This window comes from Phyllobates terribilis, unplaced genomic scaffold (assembly GCF_046119375.1).
Source record: "Phyllobates terribilis strain yellow unplaced genomic scaffold, ASM4611937v1 Scaffold_5__5_contigs__length_657084704, whole genome shotgun sequence".
NCBI lineage: Eukaryota > Metazoa > Chordata > Amphibia > Anura > Dendrobatidae > Phyllobates > Phyllobates terribilis.
Window position 1 is genome coordinate 12437136 of NW_027362765.1, and position 18513 is coordinate 12455648.

At 43.9% G+C, this 18513-nt stretch overlaps 5 non-coding genes and 4 pseudogenes across 5 annotated transcripts; all 9 read right to left on the reverse strand.

Annotated features, from left to right (window-relative positions):
• Nucleotides 1-1773: 1773 nt before the first annotated feature.
• On the reverse strand, nucleotides 1774-1967 carry LOC141150319 (U2 spliceosomal RNA). The gene has a single exon (XR_012246569.1). It is a non-coding gene; the product is annotated as a U2 spliceosomal RNA (small nuclear RNA).
• A 2287-nt stretch (nucleotides 1968-4254) lies between these two features.
• Nucleotides 4255-4439, reverse strand: LOC141150782 (U2 spliceosomal RNA). Its single transcript, XR_012246898.1, has one exon. It is a non-coding gene; the product is annotated as a U2 spliceosomal RNA (small nuclear RNA).
• Nucleotides 4440-5234: 795 nt separating this feature from the next.
• LOC141151210 (U2 spliceosomal RNA) lies at nucleotides 5235-5326 on the reverse strand (annotated as a pseudogene).
• A 1111-nt stretch (nucleotides 5327-6437) lies between these two features.
• Nucleotides 6438-6623, reverse strand: LOC141150820 (U2 spliceosomal RNA). Its single transcript, XR_012246924.1, has one exon. It is a non-coding gene; the product is annotated as a U2 spliceosomal RNA (small nuclear RNA).
• Nucleotides 6624-7418: 795 nt separating this feature from the next.
• On the reverse strand, nucleotides 7419-7510 carry LOC141151211 (U2 spliceosomal RNA; annotated as a pseudogene).
• Nucleotides 7511-8624: 1114 nt separating this feature from the next.
• On the reverse strand, nucleotides 8625-8815 carry LOC141150163 (U2 spliceosomal RNA). Its single transcript, XR_012246431.1, has one exon. It is a non-coding gene; the product is annotated as a U2 spliceosomal RNA (small nuclear RNA).
• Nucleotides 8816-9934: 1119 nt separating this feature from the next.
• Nucleotides 9935-10111, reverse strand: LOC141150499 (U2 spliceosomal RNA; annotated as a pseudogene).
• A 4969-nt stretch (nucleotides 10112-15080) lies between these two features.
• On the reverse strand, nucleotides 15081-15265 carry LOC141150767 (U2 spliceosomal RNA). The gene has a single exon (XR_012246886.1). It is a non-coding gene; the product is annotated as a U2 spliceosomal RNA (small nuclear RNA).
• A 793-nt stretch (nucleotides 15266-16058) lies between these two features.
• On the reverse strand, nucleotides 16059-16150 carry LOC141151212 (U2 spliceosomal RNA; annotated as a pseudogene).
• Nucleotides 16151-18513: the final 2363 nt, after the last annotated feature.

Consider the following 18513-nt stretch of genomic DNA (forward strand, 5'->3'; position numbering starts at 1 on the left):
ACCACCTGGTGTATTTGGATCTCTTATACACTTCACAAGAAATTTCCACTTAGATGTCCATATATTATATTCGTTAAGTATCTTCCCAAATCCATTTAACACTTTTAAAATAAATTGCTAAAAATGACATAACTTCTGGAGCAGAAACAAAAGGTGAAAATATTTTTACGACAACCAGTCTTACCTCATCCAGGACGTGCTCAACAATTTGTATCCCTTTCAGAACAGGGCTATTTTCAACTTTTTTAAACTTTTCTAGAACATCTCTGAAAATACCTTCTCCGGTGAATGTGATGTCATAGTCACCTCTTCTAGGATAATCCTGGATGGACAGAATTTCATTTCTCTGTACGCCAAGAAGGTTCCTGAGCGCGTCCTGGAATACATACCCTAATTTACTCATATCCGAGCCACCCGCCGTGAAGTGAACTCGGATAGAGTTTTTTAGCCTCGCATAAAGAGGCACGAGGTTAGGGTCAACCTCCATGGAAACCGCAACAAGGTTGCAAATTGCAGCTGCTTGCAATCTGCGCTCCCAGTGTTCTTGCACCGAAAAAACACCTGGAAGCTGGGGGATCGCAACACGTTACCCTGGGACTAAGCCCTCTCCCTAATAGCAGCAAGCAGGTTAAGTCCACAAAAGTGGACGATCCTGCCAGGCCAAGGAGAGGGGTACCCGAGTACCCTTCAACTACAATCTCCTGCAATAAAGCACTTGATCTTAGCCAAAAGGCCGAGAAGCGATAACCAGAATTGGTTTCGGCCTACGGTGCCACCCTCGGATCCTGAAAAGTCCATTTGTTGAGATGGGCACCTGGACTCACGTTAAGAAGACATGTTGTCAACCTCTAGATCCCTTACATGCCTGCACTTTTCACTTTTCAGCTTGCTGCTGCTGCAATCCACGCGTTTTAGATCTGCATAACTCCACCTATTTTAGCACAGCACCCTCACCCCCTGCTGTTCCCACCCGCCTCAACACCGGTGGAAGGGAGGAGAACCAATTAAGGGGGGGGGGTGAAACGAGCAGCTGTCTACCCTTAGCAGGAGTGTTGCTGATTACTTACCTTTCCTGCTGCGCAGCGTTCCATTGCCACATTCCATCTACTGCAGGCCGGATAACTGGCTGGCTAAACAGCACTGAGAAGCTCACAGAGAACACCATAAGCAACACTTTAAAAGAACGCCACAGACCAATTAACCAAACTTTTTGGGTTGGGTTATTTTTTATAGTCTGCAGGCGTTAAATGAAAGAAGTCAGTGTTCCACCAGAGGGAGACAACGCTTCAGAAAAGGCATTGGAGCAAGCCAAAAAAGATATTTTAAGTGCAGCAGAGTAACCAGCACACATACCTGTTAGCTCAGGTGAGTTTAAACGGCTGCTGTTGATAACAAGGGCATTTGCTAAATAGATGGTGTGTGTGCACCAATATACTGAAAGAACAATTATATTGTGCAGCTTATCTCACCACCTGTAGTTAGTTAGGTGAAAGCTCCAAAATGCTTGCCTAATATGGCTGTTTATCCAAAAGGAAGTAAAGAGGGAGAGCAAGATAGATAGCATTGCATTACAGTACATGGCTATGCAATGTCGAGTTGCTGAAGTTGAACCAAAATGAGTTTGTCATCTGGCTTCTGCAACTTTTAACATGAAAAATCCAATGAGGAGAAGAAAAGCAAAGCCAAAAAGTCGATCCAAAAATCCGACAAACAAGCAAAAGCAACAAAAAGCATTGAATTCAATTCTTTCTGATTTTAGAAACTGCATTAAAGAATGAGTGCACCGGTCCTGGAAATACTGCAATACCAGGTCAATGCGTGGAGTGGACAGAGCAAGCTCTTTTACCATCTCCCTGTTCTAAAAATCCATTTAATATATGGTCCCCAGATAGGGGACGTATCAGATATTAAACTGATAAGAACAGATTTTTTTTTAAATTGAATGCGTCAGAAGACGCAACATAAATTAAATTCCATATGCATGGACAACAAAAATGTCGCCTATGCCTTCATCATCCGAATTCAACTATTTTTTTATAAGAAAAATTTAATAATAATGCTTAATAAATTTAACAAACATAAAACAACCTTACATCAGCAAAAAAACTTCCTACAAGACATTAACAATTAACTCAAAACTTTTTCCTTCCACTTCTTTTCTTACTCCAAGACCTGTCCCACAAATCCCAGTCACTATCCAAAAAACCTTCCAACAAAATCTTTTCACCTTCAGCGCTATCACATATTACTTTCTCTTCTTTCTTGTCCTCCGACTTACGTCTCTTTTCTTTCACCAAATCTTGCTTCTTTTTCACAAATTCTTCTTTCTCTTTAACTACTTGCACCTCTTTCTGCTCCTCTTTACATTCTTTATCTTCTTTAACCTTTACATCAAAATTCTTTTTCAAATTTTCTTCACAACAAAAACCATCTTTCCCGTTAATCACTATCTTTCCAAAACTTAGTTCATTTTGTCCGTTTTCCCAAACCAGAAACCTCCTTTTACCATTCCATACTCCAACTTTATTTACATAGTCCTTCTGGAACTTCGCCAAAAAACTCTGCATCCTCAAAAACTCCAACACTTCACTCATTTCCACAAAGGGGTCATCCATAGCAATCACCACCTTCTTCGGCCTTCCAACAAACAGTGCATTAACTCCGACATTATCAGAGTCCATGTCATCCCAGTATTTCAGAAAACGAAAATACTTCTCTTCATTCTTCAATGTTACGTCAAATACCTTTTTCATCTTTATCTCCTGCATACAGAGAATGTCCTCTTCAGTGAAGGCATACAACTGCAATATGTGCAAAATCCATCGTTCTTCCAGCAAAAAGTCCTCCAACTTCGCATAGAACCGTAAATAGTTCCTTTTCCTCGGCAACTCCATCTTCATATCCATAAGAACTGCCCCCCACAGCTATGTGTGGTGACACGGTGATCGCCTCTCGTTGCCCAGGGACTAATCCGACTCCCCAATAGCAGCAGGGGGGTGAAGCCCTGCCGTTAGACAAAGCGATCCCCCCCAGGCCAAGGAGCCGGGTACCCTGAGCACCTACTAGCCAAGAACAAGGCAGCAAACGCTAGATCACTGCACTTGATCTTAGACAAAAGGCCGCGAAGCGATAACCAGAATTGGTTTCGGCCTACGGTGCCACCCTCGGATCCTGAAAAGTCCATTTGTTGAGATGGGCACCTGGACTCCCATTAAGAAGACATATTGTCAACCTCTAGATCCCTTACATGCCTGCACTTTTCGGCTTGCTGCTGCTGCAATCCACGCGTTTTAGATCTGCATAACTCCACCTATTTTAGCACAGCACCCTCACCCCCTGCTGTTCCCACCCGCCTCAACACCGGTGGAAGGGAGGAGAACCAATTAAGGGGGGGGGGGTGGAACGAGCAGCTGTCTACCCTTAGCAGGAGTGTTGCTGATTACTTACCTTTCCTGCTGCTGCTGGCTGTCCAGCGGCAGACTGAAGGTGGCTGCTGCCGTGCGCAGGTATATAAAGGCTCAGAGCCTATTGTGACACGCGCAGCGTTCCATTGCCACATTCCATCTACTGCAGGCCGGATACCTGGCTGGCTAAACAGCACTGAGAAGCTCACAGAGAACATCATAAGCAACACTTTAAAAGAACGCCACAGACCAATTAACCAAACTTTTTTTTGGGGGGGGGCTATTTTTTTATAGTCTGCAGGCTTGAAATGAAAGAAGCCAGTGTTCCACCAGAGGGAGACAACGCTTCAGAAAAGCCATTGTAGCAAGCCAAAAAATAAATTTTAAGTGCAGCACAGTAACCAGCACACATACCTGTTAGCTCAGGTGAGTTTAAAAGGCTGCAGTTGATAACAAGGGCATTTGCTAAATAGATGGTGTGTGTGCAACAATATACTGAAAAGACAATTATATTGTGCAGCTTATCTCACCACCTGTAGTTAGTTAGTTAGTTAGTTAGGTAGGTGAAAGCTCCAAAATGCTTGCCTAATATGGCTGTTTATCCAAAAGGAAATAAAGGGGGAGAGCTAGATAGATAGCATTGCAGTACAGTACATGGCAATGCAATGCAGAGTTGCTGAAGTTGAGCCAAAATGAGTTTGTCATCTGGCTTCTGCAACTTTTAACATGAAAAATCCAATGAGGAGAAGAAAAGCAAAGCCAAAAAGTCCATCCAAAAATCCGACAAACAAGCAAAAGCAACAAAAAGCATTGAATTCAATTCTTTCTGATTTTAGAAACTGCATTAAAGAATGAGTGCACCGGTCCTGGAAATACTGCAATACCAGGTCAATGCGTGGAGTGGACAGAGCAAGCTCTTTTTACATCTCCCTGTTGTAAAAATCCATTTAATATATGGTCCCCAGATAGGGGACGTATCAGATATTAAACTGATAAGAACAGATTTTTTTTTTTTTTTTTTATCGAAAGCCCGAATTCGTGTACAAAACCCGAGTGCGCTTTAAAAAGTGACAAGTGCCACAAAAAAAGTGCACTAGGATGCTGGTCTTCTTGAAACCCTCTCCAAAAGGAGAAGGGTCCCCCAAACCATTCCCCGTCCCTCCGAGCCAGAAGGCCACAGCGAGGAACAGGGACAAATAGCTACCTCCAGCCGGAGCCAGAGGCGACCCAATCTTACCCCCAGCACCTGCCCGAGTTCTCACCCGAGCAAGGCACTGGGAGCCAAAGACTGTGCTCCCCTCCCGGAAGAGGGGAGCCAACAATGCTCTCCTCCCGAAAGAGGAGAGCCAGAGGGGTTCAGGGGGAGTGGAACCTGATGGCCACACACTCCCCCCCTAGACCTGCCAAGAGAGGAACCCGTAAGGGAACCGCATCCCGACAAAATCCTAGTAAGGACGTGGACACACGTGAAAAAGTGGACACACAGTGACAAAAAAATTAAATAAATAGTGAAGGTTTCACAGTATAATACTGCCCGGACCTTCGACCGGGAATTGAAAAATTCCCCATCCTAAGGCCAGAAGGCCCGGAATAAGGGTGTGTGTGAAGAAAGAAATATTGAAGTGCTAGTGCAAATGTGCCATAAACTCAAGTGGGGTTCCCAATCCCAGTGAGTTAAGGCACCCCAGGGTCACCACTCCTGGGGCACTTCACACTTCGGGCTTTCGATCTTCCCCGGCCCAATGGCGTCGGTCCTGGGGGGCCATGCTTTCCGCCAGATGACTATATTAGCCACCTGGCGTACTAACAAGCGCCTAAACCCCAGTGTGCATAATGTATCAATCTACTAGGGCGGCCAACATCCAAAACCGCCTTTTCGAAAGATACTACACTTGATCTTAGCCAAAAGGCCGAGAAGCGATAACCAGAATTGGTTTCGGCCCAGGGTGCCACCCTCGGATTCCGAAAAGTCCATTTGTGCAGATGGGCGCCTGGACTCCCGTTACGAAGACATGTTGTCAACCTCTAGATCCCTTACATGCCTGCACTTTTCGGCTTGCTGCTGCCACAATCCACGCGTTTTAGATCTGCATAACTCCACCTATTTTAGCACAGCACCCTCACCCTCTGTTGTTCCCACCCGCCTCAACACCGGTGGTAGGGAGGAGAACCAATTAAGGGGGGGGGGGGGGGAGAGCAGCTGTCTACCCTTAGCAGGAGTGTTGCTGATTACTTACTTTTCCTGCTGCTGCTGGCTGTCCAGCAGCAGACTGAAGGTGGCTGCTGCCGTGCGCAGGTATATAAAGGCTCAGAGCCTATTGTGACACGCGCAGCGTTCCATTGCCACATTCCATCTACTGCAGGCCGGATACCTGGCTGGCTAAACAGCACTGAGAAGCTCACAGAGAACACCATAAGCAACACTTTAAAAGAACGCCACAGACCAATTAACCAAACTTTTTTTGGGGGGGCTATTTTTTTATAGTCTGCAGGCTTGAAATTAAAGAAGTCAGTGTTCCACCAGAGGGAGACAACGCTTCAGGAAAGCCATTGTAGCAAGCCAAAAAAGAAATTTTAAGTGCAGCACAGTAACCAGCACACATACCTGTTAGCTCAGGTGAGTTTAAAAGGCTGCAGTTGATAACAAGGGCATTTGCTAAATAGATGGTGTGTGTGCAACAATATACTGAAAAGACAATTATATTGTGCAGCTTATCTCACCACCTGTAGTTAGCAAGTTAGTTAGGTAGGTGAAAGCTCCAAAATGCTTGCCTAATATGGCTTTTATCCAAAAGGAAATAAAGGGGGAGAGCTAGATAGATAGCATTGCAGTACAGTACATGGCAATGCAATGCAGAGTTGCTGAAGTTGAGCCAAAATGAGTTTGTCATCTGGCTTCTGCAATTTTTAACATGAAAAATCCAATGAGGAGAAGAAAAGCAAAGCCAAAAAGTCGATCCAAAAATCCGACAAACAAGCAAAAGCAACAAAAAGCGTTGAATTCAATTTCTGATTTTAGAAACTGCATTAAAGAATGAGTGCACCGGTCCTGGAAATACTGCAATACCAGGTCAATGCGTGGAGTGGACAGAGCAAGCTCTTTTTACATCTCCCTGTTGTAAAAATCCATTTAATATATGGTCCCCAGATAGGGGATGTATCAGATATTAAACTGATAAGAACAGATTTTTTTTTATTTTTTTTTATCGAAAGCCCGAATTCGTGTACAAAACCTGAGTGCGCTTAAAAAAGTGACAAGTGCCACAAAAAAAGTGCACTAGGATGCTGGTCTTCTTGAAACCCTCTCCAAAAGGAGAAGGGTCCCCCAAACCATTCCCCGTCCCTCCGAGCCAGAAGGCCACAGCGAGGAACAGGGACAAATAGCCACCTCCAGCCGAAGCCAGAGGCGACCCAATCTTACCCCCAGCACCTGCCCGAGCTCTCACCCGAGCAAGGCACTGGGAGCCAAAGACTGTGCTCCCCTCCCGGAAGAGGGGAGCCAACAACGCTCTCCTCCCGAAAGAGGAGAGCCAGGGGGGTTCAGGCGGGAGCGGAAGCTAATGGCCACACACTCCCCCCCTAGACCTGCCAAGAGAGGAACCCGTAAGGGAACCGCATTCCGACAAAATCCTAGTAGGACGTGACACACGTGAATAAGTGGACACACAGTGACAAAGAAATTAAATAAATAGTGAAGGTTTCACAGTATAATACTGCCCGGACCTTCGACCGGGAATTGAAAAAATTCCCCATCCTAAGGCCAGAAGGCCCGGAATAAGGGTGTGTGCGAAGAAAGAAATATTGAAGTGCTTGTGCAAATGTGCCATAAACTCAAGTGGGGTTCCCAATCCCAGTGAGTTAAGGCACCCCAGGGTCACCACTCCTGGGGCACTTCACACTTCGGGCTTTCGATCTTCCCCGGCCCAATGGCGTCGATCCTGGGGGGCCATGCTTTCCACCAGATGACTATATTAGCCACCTGGCGTACTAACAAGCGCCTAAACCCCAGTGTGCATAATGTATCAATCTACTAGGGCGGCCAACATCCAAAACCGCCTTTTCGAAAGATACTACACTTGATCTTAGCCAAAAGGCCGAGAAGCGATAACCAGAATTGGTTTCGGCCCAGGGTGCCACCCTCGGATTCCGAAAAGTCCATTTGTGCAGATGGGCGCCTGAACTTCCGTTACGAAGACATGTTGTCAACCTCTAGATCCCTTACATGCCTGCACTTTTCGGCTTGCTGCTGCCGCAATCCACGCGTTTTAGATCTGCATAACTCCACCTATTTTAGCACAGCACCCTCACCCCCTGCTGTTCCCACCCGCCTTAACACCGGTGGTAGGGAGGAGAACCAATTAAGGGGGGGGGGGGGCGAGCAGCTGTCTACCCTTAGCAGGAGTGTTGCTGATTACTTACCTTTCCTGCTGCTGCTGGCTGTCCAGCAGCAGACTGAAGGTGGCTGCTGCCGTGCGCAGGTATATAAAGGCTCAGAGCATATTGTGACACGCGCAGCGTTCCATTGCCACATTCCATCTACTGCAGGCCGGATACCTGGCTGGCTAAACAGCACTGAGAAGCTCACAGAGAACACCATAAGCAACACTTTAAAAGAACGCCACAGACCAATTAACCAAACTTTTTTGGGGGGGGCTATTTTTTTATAGTCTGCAGGCTTGAAATTAAAGAAGTCAGTGTTCCACCAGAGGGAGACAACGCTTCAGAAAAGCCATTGTAGCAAGCCAAAAAAGAAATTTTAAGTGCAGCACAGTAACCAGCACACATACCTGTTAGCTCAGGTGAGTTTAAAAGGCTGCAGTTGATAACAAGGGCATTTGCTAAATAGATGGTGTGTGTGCAACAATATACTGAAAAGACAATTATATTGTGTAGCTTATCTCACCACCTGTAGTTAGTTAGTTAGTTAGTTAGGTAGGTGAAAGCTCCAAAATGCTTGCCTAATATGTCTGTTTATCCAAAAGGAAATAAAGGGGGAGAGCTAGATAGATAGCATTGCAGTACAGTACATGGCAATGCAATGCAGAGTTGCTGAAGTTGAGCCAAAATGAGTTTGTCATCTGGCTTCTGCAACTTTTAACATGAAAAATCCAATGAGAAGAAAAGCAAAGCCCAAAAGTCCATCCAAAAATCCGACAAACAAGCAAAAGCAACAAAAAGCATTGAATTCAATTCTTTCTGATTTTAGAAACTGCATTAAAGAATGAGTGCACCGTTCCTGGAAATACTGCAATACCAGGTCAATGCGTTGAGTGGACAGAGCAAGCTCTTTTACCATCTCCCTGTTGTAAAAATCCATTTAATATATGGTCCCCAGATAGGGGATGTATCAGATATTAAACTGATGAGAACAGATACTACACATGATCTTAGCCAAAAGGCCGAGAAGCGATAACCAGAATTGGTTTCGGCACAGGGTGCCACCCTCGGATTCCGAAAAGTCCATTTGTGCAGATGGGCGCCTGGACTCCCGTTACGAAGACATGTTGTCAACCTCTAGATCCCTTACAAGCCTGCACTTTTCGGCTTGCTGCTGCCGCAATCCACGCGTTTTAGATCTGCATGACTCCACCTATTTTAGCACAGCACCCTCACCCTCTGCTGTTCCCACCCGCCTCAACACCGGTGGTAGGGAGGAGAACCAATTAAGGGGGGGGGGGAAACGAGCAGCTGTCTACCCTTAGCAGGAGTGTTGCTGATTACTTACCTTTCCTGCTGCTGCTGGCTGTCCAGCAGCAGACTGAAGGTGGCTGCTGCCGTGCGCAGGTATATAAAGGCTCAGAGCCTATTGTGACACGCGCAGCGTTCCATTGCCACATTCCATCTACTGCAGGCCGGATACCTGGCTGGCTAAACAGCACTGAGAAGCTCACAGAGAACACCATAAGCAACACTTTAAAAGAACACCACAGACCAATTAACCAAACTTTTTTTGGGGGGGCTATTTTTTTATAGTCTGCAGGCTTGAAATTAAAGAAGTCAGTGTTCCACCAGAGGGAGACAACGCTTCAGAAAAGCCATTGTAGCAAGCCAAAAAAGAAATTTTAAGTACAGCACAGTAACCAGCACACATACCTGTTAGCTCAGGTGAGTTTAAAAGGCTGCAGTTGATAACAAGGGCATTTGCTAAATAGATGGTGTGTGTGCAACAATATACTGAAAAGACAATTATATTGTGCAGCTTATCTCACCACCTCTAGTTAGTTAGTTAGTTAGTTAGGTAGGTGAAAGCTCCAAAATGCTTGCCTAATATGGCTGTTTATCCAAAAGGAAATAAAGGGGGAGAGCTAGATAGATAGCATTGCAGTACAGTACATGGCAATGCAATGCAGAGTTGCTGAAGTTGAGCCAAAATGAGTTTGTCATCTGGCTTCTGCAACTTTTAACATGAAAAATCCAATGAGGAGAAGAAAAGCAAAGCCAAAAAGTCCATCCAAAAAATCCGACAAACAAGCAAAAGCAACAAAAAGCATTGAATTCAATTCTTTCTGATTTTAGAAACTGCATTAAAGAATGAGTGCACCGGTCCTGGAAATACTGCAATACCAGGTCAATGCGTGGAGTGGACAGAGCAAGCTCTTTTACCATCTCCCTGTTCTAAAAATCCATTTAATATATGGTCCCCAGATAGGGGACGTATCAGATATTAAACTGATAAGAACAGATTTTTGCGTTTATATTTAAAATATCGTAGTCTTTATCTTTTCTTCAGAGCTTTAAAATAACATCTTCCATAGGTGATAGTTCCATGTACTCAGGGCTCTTTTCTTTCCATGCTTCTTCATATCCATTAGGTAGTACATATAAAGTTCACTTAATGCCAGTCTTATACAGTCTTTGACTTCTATATATTTTTTTTTAAACAACAATATGTTTCTGGTCTTCCATAGAGCACTTTTAACACAGCTCAAAGTGCACCATAAAACTCTCTCTTTTTCTTTCGTCATGTTTGGTAAAATCCCGTATAAAACCACTTAATGACTTAAAAAATTAAGACCAGATAAAAATTTTAAAAGCTCACCACAGTCTTTCCACACTTGTTGTGCAAAATCGCAATTCCAAATAAGGTGCATAGTAGTCTCATCATTATTGCACTGATGCCTCGGGCAGGTTTGTATAGTGCTAAGTCTTCTTTTATACTGGAAATCACGAGTCGGTAAACATTCCTGCACAATCATCCAAGCTAAGTCTTTATGTTGATTCATCAGGTAAGGTGCATTTGTTAAATTCCATATTTTAGCGACTCTGCTATATGAATAATGGCTTATGGGCGTCAAGGTTTCTTTCTTTTTTAATTGCTGCAGCAGCTTCCTTGCATTCTTCAATGTCTCCATCTCTAAAGAATCTAGGCCATATAATCTGATAACTTTCTCCAGGATGGCATATTGTTGTGGAGGTGATAACAACACTGGGCTTGTTAAAGAAATGGATATCCACTTTCGCCTTCTAAAAATGTGGCCAGCTGCATATCTTAAAAAATGTGCCCAAGGGCTTGAAGCAAACATATATTTAAAACAGAGGCTAAAAAACTTGGAGTATAAAAACAGTTTGACGTTGGGAACATCCTTACCACCAAGGTGGTGCATCTTGTACATTGTTTCTCTCTTCACCTTTTCGAACTTAGAGTTCCACACAAATTCAAACAACATTCTCTGTAATCTTCTCGCTGTAAGGTCACTTGGGGGATAAACATAACTGAGATATAGCATGACAGGAAGCAGAAGGGCCTTAATAATTAAAACTTTACCTTCGATTGTTAATTTTCTTAATTTCCAAAAGTCAATCTTCTTCTGTATTTTCTCCCTTACTCCATCCCAGCTCTTCATTCCATCATTCTGTCGATCAAAAATCACGCCCAGAATTTTAATCTTCTCTGACTGCATCGGGAGATCAGGGATGGACACATCCGCCCAATTACCACGGACAAAACAATCACATTTCTCAATGTTTAACTTAAAACCTGAGGCTTCACAAAAAAAAATTGGTAGTTCTTATGGCTCTCCTGAGAGCAGCAGGTGATGAACAAAAAATAGTAATATCGTCCATGTAGCCCATTACCTTCACATCTCTTCCATGTCCTCCAGGGATAGGGACACCTTTAATCACTTTATCCTCTCGTAACATGGATAAAAGAGGCTCTATTGCACATATAAATAGCACTGGGGACAAAGGGCAGCCTTGCTTCACACCTGAATGCAAAAACACTTCTTTAGACAAAAATCCATTGATTAAAATTTTACTAAAAGAGTTCTTATATAAAAGTGCCACTTGCTTGATAAAAATTTCAGGGAAGCCCATTTTTTTAAAAACCAACCATAAAAAACAATGAGAGACACGATCGAAAGCCTTTTGAAAATCCAACGATAAAATTGCTAAGTCTTGTATCCTGGATTGCTGGTACCATATGACATCGCGGATGGTATTGAGGTGCTCCGCAACTCCTCTTCCTGGCACCCCACATACCTGGTCTTCATAAATAACTTTGGATAAAGCTTTTTTAAAACGGTTCACTAAAATTTTGGACATCAACTTGTAATCAAGATTCAACAGTGTGATTGGTCTCCAGTTTGCCAGATGGGATTTGGCTCCTTTTTTAAAAATCAGGGAGACCAGACCACTTCTCCAAGATATCGGCAGGATATCACACTTAAAAGCTTCCTTGATTACTAAAAACAAGTCGGGTTTTAAAAAATTCCAAAATTCACGATAAAATTCAACAGGCAAACCGTCAGAACCAGGGGTTTTCCCATAGGAAAAACTTTTGATAGCAGCATCTACTTCCGACAAGGTGACTTCAGTGCATAACAATTCTTGGTCTTCGCGGCTCAGACTATTTTTTAATGAATTAAGGGCATCTTCAGTAAAAGACTGGTCTATAGTTTTCTCATTAAAAAGCTGCTGATAAAACTGGTGAGCTTGGTTGAGCATACCTTCAGTTGTAGTTTCACCCTCTAATTCTGTTATCATTTCCTTAGCAGCAACTACTTTTTTAAAAAAAAACCTTGAGCACTTTTCATTTTTCTCCATCACTTCAATTTTTGAGTTATAAATTATTTCCTTACCCTTCAACTCTATACTCTTTTTAATTTCTTTTTTTGTTGCTTCAATTAAATCGTCCATTTCAAGTCCCACATCTCTTAGTTGATAACAGGTCTGCAATTTAGTAATAAGCCTCTTGTGCCAAGCGGACTTTTCTCTTGCATTGGCTATGCTGACCTTGATAAAAAAAACTTTTTATCTTCATCTTGCTGTATTCCCACCATTCTAGCAGAGTTAAAAATTTTTGTTGTTTTGTTCTTAAATAATTAAAAAATGCTTTAAAATCTGTTCTTACCTTAGGATCTTGTAGCAATGTTGTATTTAGCCTCCAAACTCCTCTTGCCTTGACAAGCCCAGGTAATTCTAACTCTGATAGCAGCATCTTATGATCTGAAAAAATGTTTGGGATTAAGACAACAGATTTGACATTCACATATTGGGACATGAAAATAAAATCAATACGAGATTTAGAAGAAGAGTTCTCCCAAGTATAGCCGGGATCATTACTATGGAGTTTCTAAGAAAAAAATCAGTTAACAAATCCTTTAGTTGTTTCTCTGTTTTGTCTTTTTTAGGAACGGTAGAACTCCCGCTTCTCCCTTCACCAGGCAAGACACAATTGAAATCCCCACAGAACATCAGAGGCGATGAACCAGGTAGGTAATATTGCACATCCTCAAACAACTGATGTCTATCTTCCTTCACAGGAGAAGCATAAATGTTCAAAAGTCTAAAGTCCACACCTTTAAAACTAATATTTAAGAAAAGAGCACGTCCAGAAGAAATGTCCACAAAAGAGTTGATTTTAAAGTCATGCGACCTAAAAAGCACTCCAATGCCAGAGGAACGATTTTCATTGTCTCCGGACGAGATAGAGGGCCCCTGAGGCCAATCTTTTCTTAGGTCTGCATAGTTCATATCAAAGTCAATGTTACATTCTTGCAAACAAAAGACATCACAGTCCACCGTTGACAGGTAGGAAAACAAAGCAGCCCTTCTCGTAGGGCCCCTTATACTCCTCACATTGAGCGAGGCTACTTTAATTGACGAGGTCATGACAGGATAGTTCAGGTCACACTACTGTCAGAATCAGACATAAAGCCCACCGATGTTAATGGGCTCTGCACTTCTGAGTCCGAAAAGGAAAGGTTTATAGGGTCTGAAGGCCTTGGCTCCTCAGGAGGGGCCGCGGGAGCCATTGGCTTGTATTGCAGAAGACTTGGTTTTAATGGACACTTCTCGGAAGTCTCCCTGGCCACATTCTCATCAGACCTATCGTCTGTTTTCCTTTTCCTACGGGTTTCCGCTACTGCTGATGCCATCTTCAAAAGGTAGATTGGGTCGATCGCCTTCTTGTTTTCTTTGCGTGTCTGCCCCCTAAAGCAGCATGAGGCTTAAGACAGCTTTTACACCGCCGATGCCTCAAGGCCAAGGGCACGACTGGCTTAGAATCCTTCTGGCAAGATGTGGTATCTTACCCAAAAGGCCGAGAAGCGATAACCAGAATTGGTTTCGGCCCAGGGTGCCACCCTCGGATTCCGAAAAGTCCATTTGTGCAGATGGGCGCCTGGACTCCCGTTACGAAGACATGTTGTCAACCTCTAGATCCCTTACATGCCTGCACTTTTTGGCTTGCTGCTGCCGCAATCCACGCATTTTAGATCTGCATAACTCCACCTATTTTAGCACAGCACCCTCACCCTCTGCTGTTCCCACCCGCCTCAACACCGGTGGTAGGGAGGAGAACCAATTAAGGGGGGGGGGAACGAGCAGCTGTCTACCCTTAGCAGGAGTGTTGCTGATTACTTACCTTTCCTGCTGCTGCTGGCTGTCCAGCAGCAGACTGAAGGTGGCTGCTGCCGTGCGCCGGTATATAAAGGCTCAGAGCCTATTGTGACATGCGCAGCGTTCCATTGCCACATTCCATCTACTGCAGGCCGGATACCTGGCTGGCTAAACAGCACTGAGAAGCTCACAGAGAACACCATAAGCAACACTTTAAAAGAACGCCACAGACCAATTAACCAAACTTTTTTTGGGGGGGCTATTTTTTTTATAGTCTGCAGGCTTGAAATTAAAGAAGTCAGTGTTCCACCAGAGGGAGACAACGCTTCAGAAAAGCCATTGTAGCAAGCCAAAAAAGAAATTTTAAGTGCAGCACAGTAACCAGCACACATACCTGTTAGCTCAGGTGAGTTTAAAAGGCTGCAGTTGATAACAAGGGCATTTGCTAAATAGATGGTGTGTGTGCAACAATATACTGAAAAGACAATTATATTGTGCAGCTTATCTCACCACCTGTAGTTAGTTAGTTAGTTAGTTAGTTAGGTAGGTGAAAGCTCCAAAATGCTTGCCTAATATGGCTGTTTATCCAAAAGGAAATAAAGGGGGAGAGCTAGATAGATAGCATTGCAGTACAGTACATGGCAATGCAATGCAGAGTTGCTGAAGTTGAGCCAAAATGAGTTTGTTATCTGGCTTCTGCAACTTTTAACATGAAAAATCCAATGAGGAGAAGAAAAGCAAAGCCAAAAAGTCCATCCAAAAATCCGACAAACAAGCAAAAGCAACAAAAAGCATTGAATTCAATTCTTTCTGATTTTAGAAACTGCATTAAAGAATGAGTGCACCGGTCCTGGAAATACTGCAATACCAGGTCAATGCGTGGAGTGGACAGAGCAAGCTCTTTTTACATCTCCCTGTTGTAAAAATCCATTTAATATATGGTCCCCAGATAGGGAACGTATCAGATATTAAACTGATAAGAACAGATTTTTTTTTTTTTATCGAAAGCCCGAATTCGTGTACAAAACCCGAGTGCGCTTAAAAAAGTGACAAGTGCCACAAAAAAAGTGCACTAGGATGCTGGTCTAATTGAAACCCTCTCCAAAAGGAGAATGGTCCCCCAAACCATTCCCCGTCCCTCCGAGCCAGAAGGCCACAGCGATGAACAGGGACAAATAGTCACCTCCAGCCGGAGCCAGAGGCGACCCAATCTTACCCCCAGCACCTGCCCGAGTTCTCACCCGAGCAAGGTACTGGGAGCCAAAGACTGTGCTCCCCTCCCGGAAGAGGGGAGCCAACAACGCTCTCCTCCCGAAAGAGGAGAGCCAGGGGGGTTCAGGGGGGAGCGGAACCTGATGGCCACACACTCCCCCCCCCTAGACCTGCCAAGAGAGGAACCCGTAAGGGAACCGCATCCCGACAAAATCCTAGTAAGGACGTGGACACACGTGAAAAAGTGGACACACAGTGACAAAAAAATTAAATAAATAGTGAAGGTTTCACAGTATAATACTGCCCGGACCTTCGACCGGGAATTGAAAAATTCCCCATCCTAAGGCCAGAAGGCCCGGAATAAGGGTGTGTGTGAAGAAAGAAATATTGAAGTGCTAGTGCAAATGTGCCATAAACTCAAGTGGGGTTCCCAATCCCAGTGAGTTAAGACACCCCAGGGTCACCACTCCTGGGGCACTTCACACTTCGGGCTTTCGATCTTCCCCGGCCCAATGGCGTCGATCCTGGGGGGCCATGCTTTCCACCAGATGACTATATTAGCCACCTGGCGTACTAACAAGCGCCTAAACCCCAGTGTGCATAATGTATCAATCTACTAGGGCGGCCAACATCCAAAACCGCCTTTTCGAAAGATACTACACTTGATCTTAGCCAAAAGGCCGAGAAGCGATAACCAGAATTGGTTTCGGCCCAGGGTGCCACCCTCGGATTCCGAAAAGTCCATTTGTGCAGATGGGCGCCTGGACTCCCGTTACGAAGACATGTTGTCAACCTCTAGATCCCTTACATGCCTGCACTTTTCGGCTTGCTGCTGCCGCAATCCACGCGTTTTAGATCTGCATAACTCCACCTATTTTAGCACAGCACCCTCACCCTCTGCTGTTCCCACCCGCCTCAACACCGGTGGTAGGGAGGAGAACCAATTAAGGGGGGGGGGGGGGAACGAGCAGCTGTCTACCCTTAGCAGGAGTGTTGCTGATTACTTACCTTTCCTGCTGCTGCTGGCTGTCCAGCAGCAGACTGAAGGTGGCTGCTGCCGTGCGCCGGTATATAAAGGCTCAGAGCCTATTGTGACACGCGCAGCGTTCCATTGCCACATTCCATCTCCAGATAGGGGACATATCAGATATTAAACTGAACAGTTTTTTTTTTCTTTTTTTTTTTTTACCAAATCAGATAGGCCGGAGCATAAGCTCAATCAAATCGACTTACAAAAGCCTTTCATTGACACTTAGCCTTTCATCACACTTGGTTTATAATCAAAATTAAAACCAAACCTTATCATCAGGTACATTATACACTACTAATTAAACTTTACCAAAAACCTCCACTTTTTAAACTTCCAGATCCCTTCAGCATCTATAATACTTCCACGTTCCTGATCCCAGAGGTATATTACATACATACGTGACAGAATCAATCTCAAACATTCATTAACTGACATTTTCTTCCTTTTAAAAACTAACAAATTCCTCGCATCCCACAAACTTTCAATTACACACAATTACACACACCACCAACAACCATAAAATCCTATCCTTAATTCTACTACATGCACCCATCCCAAACATAGCAAGTTTCCAATTAAGATACTTTACACCCAGCAATTCCTTACAAAGTCCCCCTATACCCTTCCATACATCATATGCAAAATCACAATCCCATACCATATGTCTAACATGCTCTCTCAAACCACATCCATCCCTCGGGCATACCTCAGATTTAACTAAATCCCTCTTCTTTTGCACATCCCTAACAGGCAAAATGTCATGCAATATCATCCAAGCGATATCTCTCTGTCTGTTAGTCACACCATCTATACTTAATTTTCTCCACATCTCGGTTACTTCCTCCCCTCTCAACCCATTGATATTACATACCACCTCACGCTCACGCACCATCCTAATGACTTTCTTCTTTTGCCTAAAATCACTCATGTTAACGGACAACAAATCATACTTCCTTACAAATTTCTCAACACAACCATACCATACAGGACACTTAAAAGCAACAGGCACTCTAGCATCCCTTTTGGCCCACCTTAAGCCATAAAGCATCCATCCAGCCGAATACTTCATCATATAAGCACACTTATTACTTTTCCCTAGAACCACCACCACCATTTTCACGTAACTAATCCCTAAAAAGAAATCAATATTTGGAAAATCCAAACCACCATTTACACATAACTTATAGACATATTCCCGTTTCAATTTCTCCATGTGACTTCCCCAAAGAAAATTAAAGATGAATTTCTCAGTTTTCCTAATTTTCTTAAAAGCAGCAGGATATACATTCGCAACAAACAACAAAATAGGCAAAATAACCGCCTTAATAATCAGAACTTTCCCAGTCAGAGTTAATTCTCTCATTCGCCAAAAATTCAACTTGCGCACCACTCTCACCCCACAATCTTCCCAACTCTCATTTCCTTTCAAATCATCATTAAACTTAATCCCAAGCACCTTTATTGCACCATCCTCACACCTCACACCATCCATCCGTACATTCCTCTCACCAAAACATTTAAAGGAACTCTAAGGGTATGTGCACACGATGCAGAAATGAAGCAGAAAATTTCTGCATCATTTCTGCATCTCCGTGGCAGAAAAAACGCATGCAGATTGTGCATGCGTTTTTCCTGCAGAATACATGCGGATCCACATGCAGATTGACATGCGTTTCCGCATGCAGATTGACAAGCGCTTTCCAGGCGATTTTAGCATCACCTGGAAAGTGCTTGACAACTAGGTCACACTATATAAATCCATGCAAACAGCATGGATTTATATAGTGTGACCCGAGAGAGTGTATATACTTACCTCCGATGGCCCGCGCTGTCCTGCTTTACACTCCGTTCTCCCGGCTGCCGGCAACTTTGAATTGAAAGACCTGCCGACGTCAGCGTCACGTGACCCGTCACATGACTCTGACGTCAGCGCAGGTCCTACAACTCACTGCAAGTGCCGGGAACCAAGCGGGAGCGCTGTGCGGGCCGACAGAAGGTAAGAATACATTTATTTTTTATTTTATT